Source organism: Pipra filicauda, unplaced genomic scaffold (assembly GCF_003945595.2).
Source record: "Pipra filicauda isolate LSUMZ 115617 unplaced genomic scaffold, ASM394559v2 scaffold687_size377397_pilon, whole genome shotgun sequence".
NCBI classification, from domain to species: domain Eukaryota; kingdom Metazoa; phylum Chordata; class Aves; order Passeriformes; family Pipridae; genus Pipra; species Pipra filicauda.
The window spans coordinates 100,228-118,207 of NW_024104850.1; the positions used below are offsets into that span (position 1 = coordinate 100,228).

A 17,980-nucleotide genomic window follows, 5' to 3' on the forward strand; every position below is an offset into this window, starting at 1 on the left:
CTCAAAAATACTCCTAAAGTACATGTTTTTCAAATACAGCCAAGGAAAGTGTAGAAATGAAGCAGAGGAAAGCGCATGCTCAAGAATTTGGATATAATAGTGGTCTTCTGTCCATAAATGTCTAGACAACTATAGGAATAAATTTAAAAGCCAACACAGCGCTATAAATGTTGGATGTATATGTAAGGAAGTAGTAATGAAATCTCTGGCAAGACTTCACTCATACTGTGCTCAGTAATACCACATCATAAAAAGTAGGTTTCTTAAAAATGTGGTGAGCAGGAAAGAGAGTTGATCCTAGGAATAAAAGTTATCAGCTGTGAGGACAAGACCAGAAAAGCCCTCATTCTGAAACAGTCACAGAAAAGGCAAATAACTGAGACAAAAATATTAAGTGATGAAAGGGAGTTCACACAATAAAAAATATTTTAGATATATGCAGAGAAATTACAAGCATTGCCCCATTTTTACTAATTCTTCCTTACTTTATTTGCTGTGATAAATAGCACAACTCTGCTTAAAACTGGGAGAATTTTACTCATTAATACACTACAGACTACGGAGAGTTTGTGTGCCAGTTCTGCTTCTCACTTGTTCAGTAAAGCTGAGTAGAACTTCTGATTAGACAGAAATCCCAAGTGGCTGCAGACTGGGCTAGAAGGGAGCAAATCACCATGAAACACAAAGTCCCAGTGCTCCCTGTGAGTGCAGAAGAGCAGGGACGGTGTCAGCAAAGACATCTCCTGAGAGGAACACGAACTGAACTGAAGTCCAGTTTTCTTCTTTCTTCTATCAAAGTTATTTGGGAGACAGTTGTGACAGTTCTTCTATAAAATGCAGGTAGAAGGCCAAATCTTGATTTCCTTGGCTTTGGCATGACTGACGTATTTGGGCACTTTTTCATTCCCTCACTTCAATTATACGGCAAGACAGCAGAGAACTCTGGGAAAAGGTTTCTTTAACACAAGTTGAAAATTAAGAGGTTATTTTTAGTTTGAAAAAAATTGTACTTGGCTTATTTTGCATAAAGGTCATATTCACTCACCTGATGACAGTAAAAAAGCCAACAAACATCAGAAATCTCAGACATTAAGGTAGATTTGGCAAGTATCATTACTAAAAAAAATAAACTGCCGTATCTTCCATTTCTCTCTCCTTTTCTCTCTTCATTCTCAGTGGCCTTTGTGTCTCATTGTCTCAGAATTTGGCAGGTACTTACATTTTCCACACCTTACAGCACAAGAATATCCCCTTTTACATGGTAGCCAAGCTAATGTTTGGGTGGAAACAAGCTATATGAAGGAAAAATATTTTAATTATGCAAAGGGTTTAAAGAATTCAGATACAAAATTTCAGATTTTTAAAATTCAACTTCAGACCTTTTCAAAACTACAGAGAAAAATCCCACAGAGTAATTTTTAACTGTAAGTAGAACCAGCAAAGAAAGCAAAAGCACTTTTATGGCTATCATGTTTAAGAAAGATCATCTCTGGTTTTGTCCCCAGCTAAAGACAGGAACAAAGCAGTGATTTGATTCCCTCTACATTTCAGCCTCAGCAAGATCTTAAAAGAACTTTCATTTTCCCCCACTTAAGATTTTTTTTTTTCCCCTAATATGGAAAGGTGACGAAAATGTAAGAGGGTGACAGAACTTTGCTGGAGGAACACAGAGTTCATTGCAAGCAGAAGAACTTCAAAGCTTCCTCAACTGTGCAAAGTGGCTCAAACCTTCAAACCCTGTCCCTTCACTCAAGTGCTTTATGATGACCAGGTTAACTTCTATAATCCAGATGCTTCAACTGCAGAAAATACAGAATGACATGACAAAAAAAACTTCAACCAACAAACAAACAATTCACAGACATTTGCCTTTGCTGACAGTTAATGAAAATCCCATTTTATTCTGAAAACTGTAGGGGCAGGAATTGTCAAAAATAAAAAATATTACAAAGTGAGCTTTTTAGAAAAGCAGTGCAAGTCATAGCAGTAAAGTAATATAAAAATGGATCCAATTCCTAGTACTTACATGTATCTGGAAAATGGTTCGAAAGAGAAAATTCACAGTGCGATTTTTCAAATGTCTCCTGTAGGTTTTCACCAGGAATTTCAATGTCCTTTTATCGTAGAATTCCTTCAACAGGAGGAATTCAACTTGTCACATAAATAATGTTGACTTTAATTACAGTACTGAAAAGTCCAGTTGATTTACACAGAATGAAAAGAAAAACCAAAACAAAAAAAAAAAACACAAAAAAAAACAAAACAAAAAAAAAAAAAAACCAAAAAAAAACCCAAAAAAACAAAAACAAAAACAAAAACAAAAACAAAGCATAATTACCCTTGAGATTATATAAAAATGGCATACTTCATCTAAATTGTGTCCTTTTTTGGGTAAAACTGAAATTGGTCTAAAATGGGTTAATGTGATTGTAGGTAGTAATTTTCAATGATAATCTACAGCTAGATTTCACATGACCCATTTTCCCAATTTTATATATTCTTCTTTTTTTAGAAGTATAAGTAAGCTGCAGTTTTGCAGCAGGAAATCTCCTCTACCACAGAGTTCTTCCAAGAGATCTTAAGCACAGCCTGGATCTCATGCTAAGGCTGAGGTTTTGGAAAGACCTGGAGTGAGACCTCTACAATGAGGTGAATTCCCTGTTCACAGATGATCAGTCAGCTCTTCCAAGCTGTTGTGCAGTTTTCCCTTTCTCACCTGGCTCTCCCTAAGCAGGCAAAACCATCCATGTTCTCCCAGGCAACTCCAACTGCTGTTTGGATCTTGGTGTCCCAACTGTCTCCTGCAGCTCCAGAAGACAGAAAGCAACCCCAAAGCTGATCAATGCAGGTGCCACATGTCTGCAGCATGGAAAGGGCCCAGCTGGAGCTGGGGGCCCAGCCCCAAAAGCACAGGGGGTGGAGGCAAAGGGAAGGAGGGAATCGGAAGAGAAGGACACAGTTGGAGTGTCACTGCCTGCTGGGAAAACTCCACAGTTTGATGAGCAGGGACTCACATTAAGCCCCAATTTAAAGCAACCTTGAGGTGGCCCTTTATGATGTGTGGGGTCAGGCTGAGCCCCAGTTGGCTGCAGTTTAGGAAAGGGAGCAGCAAAGAGGGCACCTCTGTGCCTCCCATTGCCAGAGTCTGAAGACACAACTGTTCAGGAAGGAGACTTCTCTCATCTCTTGCCATCCAGAACACCCACCCAAAACCAAGAACAGGCACAGTGTGAGCTCACTGAAAGATGTGCTGAACAGCCTGGGAGAGGGGAAGAAAAGAAGAAAGTAGCACTAGTGAAAATGACAATACTGCAAAGCTTAGAGAAGAATTATTGTGTCATTAGAACAACTCCCAATTTTCCACACAAGCACTTTTGCAATCCTATCCTTATATCCCCATGAAATCATCTTTCTGGACAAAAGGAACAGGAATGGAAAATACACAGCTTGTCACTGACACTATTTAATGAGCTGGGTCATTGATGAGAGATGTAGGAGAGCTCTTTCCTCCTCCCTGATCTATCCTGCTGTCTCCTTAAACTGCCTCTAGAAAAGAAATGGTCGTGATTTTTCATTTAAGAACTTTGTTTAAAACATTTCCTGCTCTTCATCAGAATTAGAGATTATATTATTATGAAGTTAGATAGATGTCCTGTTATGACTTGGGAATCCAGTCCTTTTCTGTTCCTTGTAGGTGATGATTGAACCTCACCTTCCTGCTTCCATCTGAGCAGCAGCCTGTCTTTCTCTGCTATCTCTCTTTGCCCCTAATTTTTCAACATAATCTTTCTCTTTTATGTACAGAGAACCTCTCATTCCCCTCCATACTAGGGTTTTGATGGTCAGAGGAAGGCAACAAATGGATTGAACCAGAGTATTATCAGCAGTGATTGCAAATGTATTTTCTGCTAGCTTACCAGCCCTTATTACAAAGCAATCCTAAAATAATGGGTCTTCTACCTGCCACCTCATCAGAAATAGCACTCATTGAGAAGAAAAACAGATAGCCAAGAATGTCATGCAGAAGATTTTCTCCCAGAATTTTGCAGTTTTACAACCTCTGCATCACTTCAAGTCATTTACCTAATTACATTAATTCTAAAGAAATTTGTTTTCCAGATTTTTTTACTGCTTGCCAACTTCAAATTAATGTGAAGCACTGACTAGGATACTATTTTTTTTACAACTTCCACCAAAGCAGTTTAGGACAAGACAAATAGAGTACATTTATTCCTTTTCGAAAAACATAAAACTCAAAAAAATTTACTTCTACCTCTGCGGTATGAAATTTGTCACTAATCATTTTAAAATATGCCCTTTTATACTTCTTCCATCTCTTTTAGCTTTCCAGGCAGTCCTTTGATGTAACAAGGACAGTTGCAGACAAGATTTCAGTTCATCTGGAAAAAAAAAAGCTTTAAGCCTTGAGGCAAAAAGCAGTGTATTTAAAATTTATATACTCCATAATGCCTTTATTCTGAACTTGAACATCTTGAAAAACTTCTCTGCTTTCTTTTGCCTTCCCACTCTGAAGGTCATTTGTTCTCTTGGTTTCAGCTTCTTATTATGCAGTAGTGACTTTAACTGGCAGTTCCAGCATTTAAGTCCATGCACAGTCCTGGCTGACCCTTCCTGATCAACTGCCAATCCACACAGGTTTGGCTGATAAAAGAGACAATTCGATTTCAGCAAATTAAGGGACATCACCAATGTCAACCCCTTCTTCAACTGAGTGCTGAATTCCATGCACACCAAACACTAATGCACCAAGTCCCATGAAGAGTTGAAATCCCAGCCCCATTAGGAACTCCAGACCAGTGCAGGGGAAGGGTCAAAAGAAAGTTTCACATTTATGGATTAACATTTGGATTCAGTTTTTATTTTTTTAATCTTTCCAAGAACTCTTGATCCTGCACTGCAATTTTAGTCAAGAGCTTGGATAAAATCAATTCCTTATTTCTAATAGGTTTTTTCCAAGTGTTGACTTAAAGCATGGCAAATAAGATTGATAAGAGGTTAAGATACATTCAGTCAGGTACCACTAAGGATTTGGTGTGCTTTACATTATATGCAATATGTCTTAAATTTAAAAGAAAAGAAACAAAAGAAATGCATGTTGGAAAAAAAAATTGTCTCATAATTGTAAAACAGTGATCAGCAGTAACTTCACAATGGAATACTCCTTTGTCCTCTGTCACTCTGCCTTTTGTACAATCTTCCATCCAGTTCCATCAAGTACTCCCCACAATGGAAATTTCTGGAACAGCATTTTTTTTCTTATCCTTGAAAAGAGAATGCTGCATGTTCACACCCATTAAAAGGCTGTGATTTTGTACCTAATGAGACCTCTCTCACTCTTTGATCAAACAAAACTTCTGTCTCAGTGAAATCTTGGCTGTTGGAGTAAAAAAATCAAATTTCTTCTTATTTTAGTGACACCCAGATTTCACTGAATGATTTACAAAGTGTGAAGGCACTGATTACAGCCCAGTGTAAAATCACCATTATACTCATAATTTACCATGCAATGGAACTGTAGAGCATTTAAAGAGTCATTGTAATAAACATCACAGTAAAGCAAACATACATTGCCCTGGATATACACGTGTGTGTCTGTGTGTGTGTGCACACAGAACAAGAACACAGTGGGTGTGAGAGAGAACTTCTCTCATGTGCCCTGCTTCATTTATTATTCATTCATTCCAGATCACAGTCCATGGACAATAGTATGGAAGATTTCTTTAATAACTCTCACTGCTAATTTCATTCTACTTAAACACATATATCCTAGGGAATGCCACGTGCTTTTCAGCATGATTTTATGTGTAAATCAGGATAATATGTTTTCAGATCATTAACTAAAAGGAAGCATGAACTAAAACCTATTTATCCAATGAGGTATTGCTTTTAAACTACCACAAGGTCATAAAAAAGATAATTTCAAAGCTGTAAGTTTTCTAATTATAATCAACAACAATCTAATTGATGCCGTGGAGATATTGGTGCTAAAAAAATACTCTGGAGCAGTTAATTAGGGGTGAGATAAGGAAAGGGTTTATTATACCAAGGCAAAAGATGTTACACGGCGCGCACCCGCTGTGCCCGAGATGTTACATTTTATAATACCATCAATCCAATCCCAAATGTGTCCACCCTGTGGCCTTTACTCTGGACCACCCCAGGTCCACCTCCTGAGAAATGGGGCTGGGGGTTTTTTGAGACCCTCTCTTCATCTATCTTCATCATCTTCAGAGCACAAAGGGTACATATTCACCTAATTCTTGACTCTGTTTTGTTATTCAGGCCCTGATATGCTGTTCTCCAAACAGTCTAGTCCTTGCCTTGACAAAAGACTAAACATTTCTACTGGATTCGGGGGCAGAAGTGATACAGGGTACATAGAATGGGGTAAGAGGGTTAAGGAATGTGTAAACTAAGGGTGCTACAGGGAAAGGGATAAGGGAGTGAGGGTTGCTGCTTTTAAAATCTACCTCCACTACTTATAAAACTTATAAGGCTTACAAATATTGGAAAAATAAAAAACTATTAGGGGCTTAAGGCATCATAATGATGAAAGAAAGTCTATCTGAACGGCTGTTATAAACCTGTGCACAGCCTTGCTTATCTTTAAAGATCCTTTACTTTGTCATTTGGTAACATTTTCACTACCAAATTTTGCTGTGCAAAATTAAAATGTGGCACTGGAATTAGAAATAACATTGTCTTACTGCTCAGTCTTAAAGGAGCAGTGAAACTCAGATGCAATTTTATTATATATATATATAACAAAGTATATTTGTTAATATTAGGTGCAACTTGACAATAAAATTGGAAAAGTATAAAATGTGCTGGAAATCGACCTTTTCCTTATTTCTCAGTAATCTGTCACACAAACTCTGTATTGGATTTACTCACTTTCCTGAAGTCTTTCTGCTGGTTTGGACCCAAACCTAATTCATCTGTTTGCAAGCAAACTGTTTCAAGTTTAACTATATTTTTGAGCTGTAAGGTTTATGGGATTTCTCTTTTGTTTTTGTTTTTCTTTTCCTTTAAAATGGTATGGATGTCACTCTACACTATTCTCACTCAACAGTTACACCTACACATCTCTCAAGATCAAGAGTTGTTGGGCTCTCATATTAGAATTCAAAACTGGCTTAAATTAATTGTTTCCATTGGCATTTATTTAACCAAAGCTAATTCTCCAGGATGGGCATGAAAAGGGAATGCAAAAGGGACACACCTACACCAGCTAGAAATGGAAAAGCTTTCTTGACAAAAAAAACCCCAACAACCAACCAAAACAAAACCACAGAACAAAACACTCACAGTGTTTAGGGTGTATTTGCTCAATTCCCTTATTTCCAATTGTTATGAAGAGAACAGCCAGAGGGGTTTAGAGCCTCAGTCACTGTAAATCAGCACATTGGAACTGACTTTCTTACAACTAAAGAACTTGGTGGGTTCTGGCTCAAAATATTGCCAGTGGTTCATATTACTGTTATTAAACAAATTCTCTAAGTCTATCCAGTAAGTGTTCCTTGTCAGCACTTCCAACTTCTATTCTAAAACAGGTTCCAAAATGCAGCTGAGTCTCTCTATATTCTTGGACTAGATCAGCTGTCCCTGATAGAATACACCACCATTCACAGGAAAAAAATGAAGTACATAATACACCCCTCACCTTCACAATATGTTAACTACACAACTGTTTTTATTCTCTAGTTCCTAAAGTTAAGTGTGACAAATTAGAAGCCAAAAGAACAATTTTGTTAGTAAGAACTACTACTTAAAACATATTCTTCTGAACTTCCAGTCCTCAGTTGAGATAATAAACATTTTGTTCAGCAGAGTGTCTGTGTAATTGTTACATGCACGAAAAAAGCACTTTTTCATACTCACCTCCTGGAGGCCTGACAATTGTTACAGCATCACTTATCAAGCTGCCCTGGCTCTTGGATGCATTCACTTGCACTGTGAATTCACTTGTACCCTTTAATGGGTACCCACACACTGAATTTCCTGTTGCTGCAGAACATCCGAGTATCATTTATCACAGAATAATGAGAGTTATCTGTCATGAAAAAACAAGAGAGGGGGGAGAAGAACAAATGTTAGACCTTGTGTCTGCTACAGTTCACTGTATTTAGGAACTAAGTCTTATTCCTACTCAAAAGACTTGCTATTTATACCAATAACACACACATACACACATGAAATTTTGGCTTTTGGGGAGAAAAGGTATTCATCATTCCTCCTGCTTTTGGCAACAGTTTATGGTACTTGTAAATCTCGGAAAATAAACCAACCAACACATGAAGCAACCATGCATTGCAGAGCTGACTGCTCTATACTGCAAACAGGAGCCAGCTCTCAGAAATTACTGATCTTCTAGAAAAATTGTGGGATAACTGCAAATTCCAAACGTTAGTGTTAATTCTTATGCCTATGATACACTGGTAAAAATTTCTGAATTCACCAGAAAAATATTCACCTTAGGAGTTTATAAGCTAACTCATTGCATAGAGCAGAGAAAGTCCCCTGCAGTAACACCTGCTTTCCAGCATGGCCTGCAGTCCCCTCACAGATAAAAGGATTGGAAGCATTCAGTTGATCAGCTGAAATCATCAGAGGACACCACAGCAACCTGCATGTCCTTTGCAAACTTTTTAAGATCTCAAACTTAAGATACGACAATATTCTGCCCTACAAAAATAAAGAAACCCTTTCCAAAATACGTAGTATGACTAGAAAATAAAAAAAGCATGCATGCCAGGTAACAATTTTTTTCAAATCAATGAAGAGTTCACTCACATACCTGAGAGCAAAGCTGAGCTCATTTAAAGACTATCCTATATTACGAACATATAAAGCCCTCTATAAATGATTAATATTATTACTACTGTTCATCATTCTGTGGAGAGCTCTCACAGTGAAGTCAAAGGAAATTCTCTGTTACAAACAACAGCAGAATCACACAAGTCTAAGATCACAGGTATGAGAATGACATTAAACAATATATAACTAGTAAAAATATTGTCAGTGAAGTCAGGCATTGTCACAGGTAGCAGATTGAATATTCACACCTGAGTCCTCTACAAAACCTAGATAAAATGGAATTACAAAATCCCTAGAAAATCAGTGTTTTAATTGATTTTTTAAGGGAAACTCCTTGGATTTACACATTTTTATTCAGGTTTTAAATGAACTGTTAAAACCAAAATGCTATTAAATCTGAAATCAGTTTTCCAATCTCCCCTATTTCCATGATGTGCTCTAACACGTGTGTGTGCAGCACATTTCAGTCCTGCTCACAGGACATTTTACCACAGATGAGTGATCTGGATTTGCTTCTAATTTGGGGATTCCTACAAACAATCTCTGATTTACTCACAGTACAAGTCCATGCCATTCCATTATTTCGGTGTTCACAGAGTGGCACAAAGGGTGTTTTCAGTGATTCTTCTGGTAACACATGACAAACTTATTTTCTGAGGTTTTTTGAGGGGGAGCAGTTTTGTAAAACTCTTTAGAAACCTGCCTTGTAGCCCAGTCCCTTATTGCTCAAATTCTCCCTGGATGACACCGTGCCACAGCACCAGAGCACCCGGACAGACTCCAGCAGGGTGAAGGTGGGATGGTTTCATGGAGCCTGATGGATTCACTTTGGATTTCACTGAAGTTTACACAAGCCCCAGACCCCGTTTTAGATACAGCAATGAAGGTAAAACTTCTTATCCTACCAGAAGAACAACCACGTTTCACACATTCCACACACAGAATCCTGCAGGAGCAAAGTTATTTTGTCTGACATCACTCTGATGGACCCAGGCTGCTCAACCAGCACCACAAAAATGCATCCACATTCCTTGTACATCAAACCCTCCTTCTGCACCTTTGTGGAACTGTCCCTGGGTGTGATTTGGGAGCAGATACAACCCAACAAAGCACATTTCTCCTGTCATCCATCACAGTTTCTCCAGTGTCTGCGACTGAGTACTTGTGACCATCACACAACAACCTGTGACTGTCATATGCACCCATTATTTTATTAACAATAAAGTCATTAGTAATGGCCAACTGTATATGTGACATATACAGTCTTAAGGTTCTAGTGACATGAAACACTTAAGGACTCAGCTGGCTGTGGAAAAAAGATGCATTTTTTAAACATTTCCCCTCCAATGAGTGGGAAAGTTTAAAAATTAGTGTTGACAGATTGGCACACAGGATAGATTCAAACTTTAAGCATAAAAGTGTGTTGCCTAGTAGCAATTTAGATTCCAAATTCATGAGAAAATTAAACTTTTTCTACCTACAGTACAGTTTTAACATGTTAATATTTTTATTTTCATCCACCTGAACCTGGAAGGAAAACATGTGTTTCCTCTGCTGATATTTTTTTTCCATTATTAATCTTTCTTCCAATGGTTAATATACTATATTTTAAAAATACCGTTTTGAGTAACAGAATATAAATTAAAACGATAACACTCTATTCCAAGTTGCCTGGATAACAACATTACTATACAGTAATTATACAGTTAGTTGTAACATTAAATTCTAGTTATAGCAGATTGATTTCTTGGCAATTATAAGTAAGAAGTATATAATTAGGAGAAGTATGTAATTACATCACCATTTGATTCAGCTCAAAAATGAACTTGCACATTTACAATGAGACAGACAACACAGCAGCTCAACATTTTTCATTGCTTCTAATAAAAAGCCAAGGAGTACTTGCAAGTTTCCTAACCTAAATTTTACACAGACAAAAGGTGGTTTTATCTCTCTTCCCAGCCAAGCCACTTACTGCTGCTGGCAAGGAAAATGTTAGAAGGACACTTTAAAATGCAGGTCTTGCTGGGGCTGACTTGCAATTTGCAGCTTTGCCACTTCTCACTGCTTCACCTCAGCTTTCAGTGGGCTGGAAAATGCAGACACAGAGGTTCAGCCTGACAGACAGTGACACAGTGATAACCCTGTCACATCATTCCATGCCAGTCCTGCCCAGCCTGCCTCAGTGGGTACCCAATTGTGTTTTTCTCTCCATCCTGCTCACGGGTCCTACTGTAGCCTTACCAGCAAATCTGCTGCAGATCTAAACAGCAGGTGCCTCAGATACCAGTGTAGCAGTACGTTCGGATACATGTTCGGAATAAATACAAGTGCAAAAAAAAAAAAAAAAAAAAAAAAAAAAAAATACTCAAGCACACAAAATATCTTTTATTACAGTGAGAATAATAATACTAGTAAGAAACTTAGCAAGAGGAATTAAAAACTAAAAAAAGGATACAAAATAACTACCTTATCGGGTGGCATTAAGACAAATACTACAAACAGCATTTAATACAGTATTAACTAGTGAAAAAGGGATACCAAAAAAGGATCTTAACACAATATTATGGATAACATGATATTGGTTAGTAAAGAGGGAAACTAAAGGAAAAAATACTATAAACATAAAAGGGGAATTAAAGGAACACTAAAAGGATATTAAAAAGTTTGTTCTCTCAGTTGCTTCCTATCAATAACCTGTGCTTACCCACACAGACAGGCCAGGGCTGTCAGGATCTGCAGCAGCTGGTCGGTACCCATGCTTAGCGGGCGTCCCCGCGGAGCAACACAGTCTCGGTGGTAGGATGAGTATCGCTCGACTCAGCAGTCCCGACACCCCATTTTTATCAGTTCCACATTACACTACGTAGGGCCAGTACGTAGTATAAGGTGATGCCTGAATGGCAGCCAAACACCGCCTAATCATGACCTCATGGCAACAGTCTGCGCATGCCCTACTTGTAGGGCAAGGGGCGAGCGACCCCTGCCCACATAATCTTCCTCCCATCATCATCTTTCTCACCCCTATGTATGACCTCTACCATTGTGTTTCAAGGGTAGATGTATCTATCTTGCAATATGTAGCAAAACCAAGGAAAAACTCAGCTCTGATAATAGGGGATATCAAGCTGACTTGCTAAAAAGCACAATGGACCTTACAAGCTGACTTGTTAAAAAGCACAATGGACCTTACAATTAGCTTCTGCCATAAGTTACATTGTACCATAGTCTAGCTGGTTTCACATCCTAATATGAGTTCGTTCTCACGCCTCTATGCTCCATTGATCATCTAATTCAACAGTACCCCCCTTACAACCAGGACAGTCCTAAAAGACATTGTTTACTTCAGACAAGTGGTTTGTACCAGAGCACCTCCTTGTTCCTGCACTCGGCCTTGTCATTGCTGCCAGGAACAGACACCAGCACTCCAACAAGCAAGGTCTCTGCACAACACAGGAACGACCTAAAGAGGCAGAAAACAAACTCCTAGAGCTGGTTCACCATGTCCTTCAACACTTCAGACATTGCAAACAACTGTACCAAAAGTTGAATTGGAAGGGGAGGAGGCTCAGAGCCACCATTTCCTGTAAAGTGTTAAAAAAGACTAAACCCTTTGCAGACGTGAAGGGCTTCCTGAAGCTCCTTCATCTTTCCATAGTTTTGTATTGTGATGGTTTTGTTCTTTTACTGAGCCTTCCCGCTCAGCTCTTCATAGCTCCCCCAAAGTATCTGAGGGCCTTCTTTCCCTAAGCCTGCTATTTGAGAAAAACCTCAGAAAAACTCTTCCCAGTTTATTTGTAGTTTATACCAGATCAAAGGATCTGTTTTTCAGGAAAAGATCCAAATGAAGAAATTAGGGCTAAAGAACATCCATATCCATACTTAAAAATTATCTATACTTGAAACCAAGAAATAAAACGTGCTTACATTAAAAAGACACACAAATACATATTCCATTCAAAATCACTGTTTAAAAGTCCTAAGCTTCAAACAGCACTATCTGGTGAGTAGCTGTGTTTGACGGTTCAGAATGTTTTTGGGTGGACACTTTGCAGGGGGCTCCCAAGCAGATGTGCATTCCTGTCACTAAGCACCCCTGTAAAGAGGTGAATTAAGCTCCTGGGGGTCAGTGGGGCGTAAATCACCGCTGTCCTGGGTCACTCCGCCAGGTACCTGAGAGGTGCCAGCCAAGAACTGCGGCTCCTTCAAGAGTGTCCGCAGGGAAAAGCAGGAGCGGAGGGACCCCGCCAAGTGCCACCCGCCACCCCCCCGGGCAGGGCGGTCACACCGCGCCGGGGCCGCTCCCGGCGTGGCCCCAGCGCGGCGCGGGCTCCCTCCCACGGCTGAGGCGCCCGGCACGGTTTGGGGCAGGCGGCGTGCGGCGCTGGGCTGGGGGCGGGGAGCGGTACCTGCTCTTCCTCGCGGTGCGGAGAGAGCGGCTCCGGCGGGCAGAGTTCTGCCGAGCCCATGCGCGCCCGGCGACAAAAACCTCCGTGCGCCCCGCGGGGAACAGCAAAGGTTCCGGGGCCGACCCCGCGCACTCGGCGCGGGCGGGGACCGACAGTTCGCGCGTGCGCCGATCGAGGGCTTAAAGCCCCGCCCCGAGCTTATGAATATGCAGCAGGGCGGGACATTTGCATCCCCCGGCCCGGCGGGGCCGCCCATTGGTGGGGCGGCGGCCAATCGGGCGCCGGGGGCAGAGGGTGGGGGCGGGGTAGCGGCCTGAGGCGGCGGCGGCCGCCGGGGCAGAGCCCGGGCCGTGCCCGCGCCGCCGGACGGGCTGGGGGGGGCTGCCCGCGCTCCCTCCCTCCCTGTCCCTCCCTGCTCGCCTTCCCGCCCGGCCCCAACCTCGGCGGGTCCCTTGGCAGCTCCCGGGGAAGGATTGCCCGCAAAGGTAGGGGATTGACGTTTGCGGCGCCGCCGCCGCCGGTGGCGGAGTTTGGCCGGGGCGGCAGCCGGGCTCGGCTCCCGGCGCACTGTCCCGGCCGCCGCTTCCCTGACCTTTGGAACTGCTCGGCGCCGGGGGAAAACAAACCATAATAACGCCAAGCCCAGCCTGCCGGAGCCTCCGGGTAACTCAATTTTTCATAGTATTGCGAGTTGCTTTTGGGGGAAAGGGGAGGGGGCGGGCGGGCCGGAATTTGATTATGTATATATAATATGATATATAAAACCATAAAAACTATGTAATTAACTATTTAAAAATTTAAAGCCTTTTTTTCTACTTAGCTAAAAAAAAAAAAAAAAGGCATTCCTGACAAAACGAGCGCTCAAATCTATTCCTTGACATCCTGGGTGAAACTGGGAGCGAATACAGCTCTGTGTGTATTCCCATACAGATTAGAGCTGCGTCGTCACATATATATATATATTTATATATAAAACATCTACATCCTGTGCAAATATTTGGATGTTTAGATGTGTGTATTTAGATATAAGAAAGCGAAATAACAGCTGCAGAACTGATCCATTTCCTCTGTAAGTGTGCAGGGATTGGAGTGCACTAACTCAACCTCATTTTAATGAGCGAAGGGCTGCGCTGTCCGTGGCTCTGCATTAGTAAATCTTGGAGGCTGCTCAGACCTCGACAGTGTTTGGGGGTTTAGTTTTTTTGTAAAGCAAGTTTTGCTGAACCGAAAGTGCACTAAACACACAGCCCTGTGGGCACGCCTGCATAAACATCACCCAGCCCGGTTCCAGCAACCACCGCTCAGAGCCAGCTCAGAGTTGTTCTTCTCTGTCACATGAAAGGTCCCTGATTAAACTTGTTCCAACACAATAACCATACTCAAATTTAGAGACACTTTACACTGAAACATACTCACATAAGTCCGTGTTGAAAGAATCAGTAATGAATTAGGAATGCATTTTTTCTCTCAAAAGCTGCTATCTTTACTTAAAATTACGACTAAGCTACCATACTTATTTTCCAGGTTCAAAGTGTTTCTGCCCCTACCAGCAAAAACAGATGCAGGCTTTTTCTGGCCAAAAAAAGGAAAAAAAAAAACACTGGAAAGACAATTTCTTAGAATGCAACTCAACTCTTTCAAAATCTTTTGTGACTGGAGCCCTAACATGATGCAAATGGTGGTCTTTTAGATCAAAACAAATCAGTGCACACTCTCAAAATGCAGTAATACCATTCACAAATGAAATACAGCAACAGAACCAAATTCCAGAATATACAGGTTCAATAGACATGTTTGTGTATGTTAACAGCAGAGAGATTCCACTGTTATGTGAAGACTGGGCCTGCTTCCTACAGACATGGTATAAATACATTTAAGTTTAGGAATCGGAACCACCACAGCAAAACTACAGCTCAGACTACAGTATAAAAGCAGGCAGTAAAAGCTTCATTACCAGTAGCATTATGCTGTCTATATTGTTAAATGGGAACTCTGTCATCAAGATGTAGATTCGCTTGTGAGCACTGGATTAAAAAGCTCTGAAATGCAGAGTAAAATTTAAGCGCTCTGTAGAAACATCAGGGACAAAAAAAAATCCTCTTTTAACCAATTTTAAAATGAGAGGTACTAATGCACAGTACTGTATTAGAACATCTTTAAGTAACAATTTGATAAACATAGATTTTAGGATCAAATCAGAACTTCAATATGATGTCTTTATGTATAGTTATCTCTATGACTGTATGAACTCAAAATACAGGTCCTACAAACTGATTTACATGTGCACATGAGCAAAAGATGAAAATGCAAATCTATTGTTTGTCCTGAGTATCTGTCCAAGCGTCTCTTTATAGATTTATACCCAAAATGGGTCTTTTTCAATAGTTTTTATTCCAAAATGCTTTCAAATCTTTGCATGTGTATGTGTTCTCTCATATAAAAATCACCCATAATGAATCCCTATACATGTGTAATTTGATGGGGTCACTCTTCTGTATTAAGTTCCCTGGAATACACCCTCCTTAAAATATGACAGCTAAGCCATTTTGGAACTTACCAAAGGACAGGTTAGCTTCATTTCTACTTTCCTTCATTATCTCCTAAGATTTGATATTCAGGTGCTGAAACATGAGGGTCTCTCCTTCTGTCCTGATCTGTCTCCTCTAAGCCCTCCTTTTCCTGTTCCCATGGCTTCCACTACCTTGTTAGCTTGTCATCCCCCTGAGCTTTACACCCCCAAATAACACGTTTTTCCTCTCCCCCTGTGAGCCATCACTACTTTTCTCTCAACCATCTTTCATCCAAGCAAGCAGCTCTCTTCCCTGCCAGTGCTGCTGCTTGGAGAACCAGAAATGCTGTGCTGTCCTTTGCCTGTTGATAAACAAAGCAGTTGGCTTCTTCCCCTAGGGCCTGAAAGTGTCACCTCCCCTAGACTGGGGCCTGGAATTCCAACCACTTTCCTGAGCTTGGGTTTCACAGTTACTGATCAGTTTGGGAGAGGGGAAAAGAAAAAAAGGTAAAGTGCTTACAGCAGCAAGTAATCTGGGGCTAAGTGTACCTTCATTTTCTCAAGCTGTTCTGTAGAAATAAATAAAAATAGTACTGTGGGGGGAAAAAAAAGCTCAAGCCCTTTATCGGTTTACTGAATGTTATCTGGGAATACAGAATAAGAACATGCCTGTTGTCGTGGGTTAAAAAGGGGTTTCCCCCGGAGTTGGAAAGTGGATAACTCCAGGGGGTGGTGTTCTTGGTGTTGACCCAATCAGTGCCCCTGCAAAATTAAACATATCACAGCAGGCCGGAAAAGAACAGTGATTATGTAGTTGGAGGAGATGTAACCGTGTTTTGAGACCACGAGGAGAGAGGGGCCAGGGAGCCCCACTGGGGGCCAAGGCCCCCCAGCCCCAGCTGGGGCTGCGGAAACTCGGAACAGTGTTAAACTGGGCCGAGTACTGTGGCCAAGAGCTGGGGGAAGTTTCTTTGCTGTGAGTGGACAACCAGAGACACTTAAACGGCGGCAGAGCAGCATTGAACAAAGAGCTGTGGCTGAAAGCCAAGAAGATAAGAGGGAAGCAGCAAAGATGGTATGGAACCAAGCTGAGAGACACAGAGCTGTCCAACGGAGAGAGACAGAGAACCAAGCTCAGTAGAGACTGTTTGGGGTGAGACTTGGCTTTTATTTCCCCAAACCCTTGAGACTCCTTTTGGAAGGAGAGGGTGGACTTCCATTTGAAGGGAGTCCTGAAATGCAGAGATGTCCTGGAGCTGGACCAGGATGGCCAGAAGGAATGCAGGGGAAAGTGGCCTCCCTTTTCCCCCCGTTTGCCATGCTGGCAGTTTGAGATGGAGCAAAGGAGCTCTGGTAGAATGCTTGGGGCAAAAACTGTGGCCGGAACAGAGAGATTTCTCTGAACAATTTTTCCTGCACTCTGTAGGCCTTGTTTGCCATGGTTTCAGAAGTGACAAGCTGTGTGAAAATATGTGATGTTTATACTTGTTAGCCATGTGTTTATAATTATAAGGTTTGAGAACATAATATGTTTATAGTAAAAAAGCCTTGAGAAACTGGAGATAATGAAACACCTGCAGATCTTGGGACAAGAGGCTTCGCATGCCAAGTATGATCTTAGGCTGCGTGGACAAAGAACCAGGTCCAATAAACTAAAAGCATGAGAGGCGTGCACAGACTGAGCTATCCAATCACCTTGTTGTGAGCATGTACCCTGAACAAACTAAACTGTATAAAAGTAAACTGATTTTAATAATAAATTGGACATTGCTTTGATCACATTGATCATTTGCTTTGCCTCTGTACCTCTCCATCAACAAAAAATGAACTGAAAGCCCTAAACGTTCTGACTCAGAAGAACTTGAATCCCCTGAGGAAGGGACTGTCATGGGTGCCTAGTACCCCATGATATGACTAGGGTGAGGTGAGCTTTGTCCCTGCTTTCGCAGTCCATGGGAGAGAGACCTTCGGCTGGAGCCAAAGGGCCGAGGGGTGAGAGAAAAACCCCTGTGTTGTAACGAAGAGAGAGAGATTTTCCAGCTATGACAGAGTGAACCTGCTGCTTGGAAAAGATTGTGCTACCTTGAAAGCGATTCTCTTCTTTTCTTTCTGAACTTTTATTTGATCTGTATATATATGTATTGTTTTACCATAGGAGAGATAGAATTGTTGTATATAATGTATTATAGTATTTATTGTTAGTAATAAATTTTGATATAATTTC

At 41.0% G+C, this 17,980-nt stretch overlaps 2 long non-coding RNA genes across 4 annotated transcripts; one reads left to right on the forward strand and one right to left on the reverse strand.

The window, feature by feature from the left end:
- Nucleotides 1-464: 464 nt before the first annotated feature.
- On the reverse strand, nucleotides 465-13,123 carry LOC113998466. 2 transcript variants are annotated; one of them, XR_005566276.1, is made up of 4 exons: nucleotides 12,766-13,123; nucleotides 7,903-8,074; nucleotides 2,717-4,662; nucleotides 465-2,187 (listed from the first exon to the last, which is right to left on the reverse strand). It is a non-coding gene; the product is annotated as an uncharacterized LOC113998466 (long non-coding RNA). The 2 variants fall into 2 exon arrangements; XR_005566275.1 differs by lacking the exon at nucleotides 12,766-13,123 and adding an exon at nucleotides 11,083-11,128.
- Nucleotides 13,124-13,592: 469 nt separating this feature from the next.
- LOC120324748 lies at nucleotides 13,593-17,980 on the forward strand. Of its 2 annotated transcripts, none has more exons than XR_005566278.1 (2): nucleotides 13,593-13,732; nucleotides 14,772-17,980. It is a non-coding gene; the product is annotated as an uncharacterized LOC120324748 (long non-coding RNA). The 2 variants fall into 2 exon arrangements; XR_005566277.1 differs by lacking the exon at nucleotides 13,593-13,732 and adding an exon at nucleotides 13,782-13,910.